Source organism: Lutra lutra, chromosome 9, assembly GCF_902655055.1.
Source record: "Lutra lutra chromosome 9, mLutLut1.2, whole genome shotgun sequence".
Lineage (NCBI taxonomy): Eukaryota > Metazoa > Chordata > Mammalia > Carnivora > Mustelidae > Lutra > Lutra lutra.
In genome coordinates, this window is record NC_062286.1 from 34,225,941 (window position 1) to 34,231,718 (window position 5,778).

General features: G+C 36.9%; 1 pseudogene; it reads left to right on the forward strand.

Moving 5' to 3' along the window:
- Positions 1-4,566: 4,566 nt before the first annotated feature.
- LOC125109529 (KATNB1-like protein 1) lies at positions 4,567-5,540 on the forward strand (annotated as a pseudogene).
- Positions 5,541-5,778: the final 238 nt, after the last annotated feature.

Below are 5,778 nucleotides of genomic sequence, written 5' to 3' on the forward strand. Positions count from 1 at the left end.
GATGTTGATGCATAAAGGCCCCAAAAGAAATTATATGAATTTAGAAAATACTTATGACTAAACAAAAGAGAAAATCCCACATGTCATAACTTGTGGGATAAAGCTAAAATGGTACTTTGGAGTTTTTTGGTTTTTTAAAAGATTTTATTTATTTATTTGACAGAGAGATAGCACAAGTAGGCAGAGGGGCAGGCAGAGGGAGAGGGAGAAGCAGGCTCTCTCCTGAGCAGGAAGCCTGATGTGGGGCTCGATTCCAGAATCCTGGGATCATGACCTGAGCCGAGGGCAGCCACCTAACCAACTAAGACACGCAGGCACCCCTAAAATGGAACTTTGAAATAAATGGATAGCCAGAAATACTTGTATTACTAAATAAGAAAAGCTAAAAATTAATAACCTAAACATTCATTTAAGTCCTTAGGAATAAAAACAATATAATAAGCTCAAAGAAATCCAAATAAAGAAGTAAAAGATGATAACAAAATTTAAATAGACAAGAAAAGTATGAAGAAAATGAAATAAAGTAAAGCAAGAGTTGGTTTTTAAAAAATAATACTAAACTGATATTAGCAATTCTCTTCAAGAAAAAAAGAAAGAGAAAATACAAATTAAAATGTGATTAAAACAAGAACACAACTGCAGATAGAGAATGAAAAGAAAAAAATAAATTTAACTGGTAACTAAGCACCTTCCTCCAAAGAAAATATCAGAACTGGATGGCTTCACAGGCAAGTTTCTACCAAATGCTCAAAGAAAAAAACACCCCAATTTTGTGCAAACTTTTCTATAGATGACCAAAAAAGAGGTGATGGGAAGGATTATTTAAAGAGACAACTTAATTAGCTGCAGTTATGTTCAGTATGTTACAAGTGATTGTGTGATGCTGGTACAGAAAGAGAAATGCAGATCAACAGAATTGCGCAGAGTCCATGAAGAAGTATGCATCCATACAAGCAGCATGTGTGATGGAGACACCGAACAGGAAGGACCATGCAGTATAAATTGTGCTGCAGCAAATGGCTTTTCATATGAGGGGAAAGTGAAATTGAAGGATATAAACAAAAAGAGAAAAAAAATGAAGTCCCAAAAGTTCATCTTCACTTTTGTTTCCTTTGCCTTTGGAGACATATCTTGAAAGAAGTTGCTGTGGCTGATATGGAAGAGGTTACTGCCTATGTTCTCCTCTAGGATTCTGATGGATTCCTGTCTCATGTTGAGGTCTTTTATCCATTTTGAGTTTATCTTTGTGTACGGTGTAAGAGAATGGTCGAGTTTCATTCTTCTACATATAGCTGTCCAGTTTTCCAAGCACCATTTATTGAACAGACTGTCTTTTTTCCACTGTATATTTTTTCCTGTTTTGTCGAAGATTATTTGACCATAGAGTTGAGGGTCCATATCTGGGCTCTCTACTCTGTTCCACTGGCCTAGGTGTCTGTTTTTATGCCAGTACCATGCTGTCTTGGTGATCACAGCTTTGTAGTAAAGCTTAAAATCAGGTAACGTGATGCCCCCAGTTTTATTTTTGTTTTTCAACATTTCCTTAGCAATTCGGGTTCTCTTCTGATTCCATACAAATTTTTGGATTATTTGCTCCAGCTCTTTGAAAAATACCAGTGGAATTTTTATCAGAATGGCATTAAAAGTATAGATTGCTCTAGGCAGTATAGACATTTTAACAATGTTTATTCTTCCGATCCCATCTTTTTGTGTCTTCTTCAATTTCTTTCATGAGTGTTCTCTAGTTCCTCGAGTACAGTTCCTTTACATCTTTGGTTAGGGACTTCATTAAGATCAAAAGCTTCTGCACAGCAAAGGAAACAGTCAACAAAACAAAGAGGCAACCCACAGAATGAGAGAAGATATTTGCAAATGACAGTACAGACAAAAGGTTGATATCCAGGATCTATAAAGAACTCCTCAAACTCAACACACACAAAACAGACAATCATATTTAAAAAAATGGGCAGAAGATATGAAGAGACACTTCTCCAATGAAGACATACAAATGGCTATCAGACACATGAAAAAATGTTCATCATCACTAGCCATCAGGGAGATTCAAATTAAAACCACATTGAGATACCACCTTACACCAGTTAGAATGGCCAAAATTAGCAAGACATGTGTTGGAGATGATGTGGAGAAAGAGGAACCCTTTTACACCGTTGGTGGGAATGCAAGTTGGTGCAGCTGCTTTGGAAAACAGTGTGGAAATTCCTCAAGAAATTAAAAATAGAGCTTCCCTATGACCCTGCAATTGCACTACTGGGTATTTACCCCAAAGATACAGATGTAGTGAAAAGAAGGGCCATCTGTACCCCAATGTTTATAGCAGCAATGGTCATGGTCGCCAAACTATGGAAAGAACCAAGATGCCCTACAACGGACGAATGGATAAGGAGGTGGGTATTAGACAGGGCACGGATTGCATGGAGCACTGGGTGTGGTGCAAAAACAATGAATACTGTTACGCTGCAAAGAAATTTTAAAAAAATGAAAACATTTTAGAAAAAGTACGTAGGTGGGTTTCTTTATGAACTCCTGAAAAGGAAGACAAAGAAGCATAGATCCTAAAGGAAAGACTGATAAATTCAACTACTTAGAAAATTAAGAACTGGGAGAAGTTATCTGGAAAGCACATAATCCACAAAAGAGATTTAAAAGAAAACCTACCAATAATAAGGTAAAAGAAAATCTGTTAGAAAAATGGGCAAAGGCAGACACTTCACAGAAGCAGAAACACAAATCTAAAATTTGAAAAGGTACTCTATTCTCATTAGTAATCAGAAGAATGTAAATTAGACCAGGAGATTTCATTTTAAATGTACCAAACTGACAAAAACTAAATAACCAGGCAATAAGAATTTCTGACACAAAGAGATTTTTTATACACTCCTGGTGAGAGTATAAATTAATATGACTACTTTGGAAAACAATTTGTCATTATCTAGCAAAGTGTAAATCCACGTATCTTATGACCCAACAATTTCTCCTCCAAAGATTATACTCTACAGAAAATTTTGCATCTATTTACCAGGAGACATACATAAACATATTTGAGGGGTGCTTGGGTGGCTTGGTCAGTTAAGTGACCAACTCTTGGCTCAGGTCATGTTGTCAGGGTTGTGAGATCAAGCCCTGCATCCAACCCCACATTGGGCACAGAACCTGCTTAAGATTCTCTCTCTCCCTCCCTCTCTGTTCTTGCTCTCTCAAAGAAAGAATGAAAGAAAGAAAGAAAGAGAAAGAGGAAGAAAGAAGAAAGAAAGGGAAACCATATTTGGAATATCATTGTTTTCCCCAGCAAAGAGAAACTAGAAATAACTCAATTTTCTACCAAGAGGAGAAATGATGGAACTATAGCTACATGCATTAACATGAGTAAGTATAATACAAAAGGGAACAAAGCAATTTGCAGAATATATACAATACATTTCCTTTAACACAAATGTCAAAAACATGGGAATCTAAGCAAAATTTAATTTAAGAATATAAAAGGCAAGGTTATAAAGAAATGTAAGGAAATGCTAATCACAAAATTCAAGATTGTAGTTATCCCTGAAAATGGAGAAGGAAGAAGGATATAATTGGAAAGAGGCACACTGGGCACTTCATAGGTACTGGAATATATGAATATATATATATATTCATATATTCATAATGTGTATACATATATACACATTACTACCTTAACTATTGTTAATTTTTAAAAATTCCTGCCTCACAAGTAATTTCAACACAGCAATACACAAAACAGCAGTTATGATCTTGGCACTGGTCTAACATCACATGCAATTGCCAAACTGCAACAAATGAAGAAAAGAGGGCAAATTCTCATTACATAGTGTGGGCTCAGCCTCCTCAACTCATCACTGGTAGTAGTAAAGTTCTGGGTGTTATTATATATGGAATATATTTAATATATTGGCTGTGCCTCTACTGGCTGGACTCTTCCTGACCATAATGGTCAAAATCCTTGGCTCCTACAACAGCATCCTACAGACTTGTCTTAACCAGATGTATTCTCCATAGGGATGCACTATATTACATAGACAAATCAAAATATATTTATAGTTTTTTACCCTGTATTTCATTTTTTTTTAAAGATTTTATTTATTTATTTGACAGACAGAGGTTACAAGTAGACAGGCAGGCAGAGAGAGAGGAAGGGAAGCAAGCTCCCTGCTGAGCAGAGAGCCCAATGCGGGGCTCAATCCCAGGACCCTGGGATCATGACCTGAGCCGAAGGCAGAGGCTTTAACCCACTGAGCCACCCAGGCGCCCCTTACCCTGTATTTCAATTAAAATTTAAGTCTCTTTCGAATAATACATCAATTAGGTTAAATCTATTTTTTTAAAAAACTCGTTATCAGGAGTTATTAATTAAGAAAAATTGCTACAACGGATCCCGGCGGGCTGTGTGCACAGCCACGTTTGAGTGGTTTACAGTGGGCTTCAGTGCAAGAGCAGAGGAACGTTCTGGGCTGTTGGGCTCAAGTGATCAGTGCCAGGTCTGGGCTGAGGCGTCCTGAGGCGCCATGAGGCATTGGTATTTAAGAGACTATGGCATCTGAAGCCCACAATGTTTAAAAAAAAAAAAAAAAGCCTTTTGTAATAATATTGAGGATCATTCCACTGATCTTCCTAGAAAAGGGATCTCAAATTTTACTAATAAGAGCATGAAGGAGGTTAGTAAAGCTCCCAAACTGTTAGCTGCTTATGTAAATAGAACAGTTGGACAAGCTGTGGAAAACCCAAATAAACTACATCAGGGGATCTACCACAGAAAGAAATTGCATCATCCTTTTCCAAATTCTGGTTGCAGGAAAATAACAGTCCCCTACAAGTGGTGGCTGTGACATGGCAAATAAAGAAAATGAACTGGCTTGTGTAGCCCACCTGCCTGAAAAGGTACGCCATGATCGTTGAACATATTTGGTTAACTCCAGTGCTTCTGGTTCTTCACAGACAGAAAGCCCATCATCAAAACATAGTGGGCTTTTTTCTGAGGTTTCTCAAGACCATGAAACAATGGCACAGGTTTTGTTCAGCAGGAATTTGAGATTGAATGTAGCTGTAACATTCTGAAGAAAGAGGAGTAGATGTGAACTTGTAGTTTATTGGGTGAAGATAGAAGACCTTGGAGCTGTTGTGGACTGCCTTCCTGTGCTCACCAATAGTTTACAGGAAGAAAAACAATACATCTCACTTGGCTGCTGTGTAGATTTGCTGACTTTAGGAAAGCTCCTACTTAAAAGCAAATTTGAAGAATATATAATAGTTGGTTTAAACCAGCTTCAAGCAGTCATAAAAAGGTGGTGGTCAGAACTATCATCCAAAACAGAAATTATACATGATGGAAATATTCAGATTGTAAAACAACAGTTAAGGGGATTATGGGAACAGGAAAACCATCTTACTTTGGTTCCAGGATATACTGGTAATATAGCCAAGGATGTAAGTGCTTATTTATTACAGTTGCATTGACAGACTTCATCTACTAAAGAGAATTTTATTATTCAAAATGTCCCCAGATTAAAATTTCTTAAAAAAAAAAAAAGTCTCATCTGAGAACTGTGAATTGTGAAAAGGAATCAAAACCATTTTCTTTTTTTCTTTAAAAAGCCACATATGAAACCACTAATGAAACCCTAACAATCTACTTCACATTGAAGTAGAAAAATATCCAGAAGGAGCAGCTTCAACTTCAATGAGGTGAAAGAACACTATGAAGATTGCCTGCCTTTGCTGCATTTGGGATTTACATGGTTATTT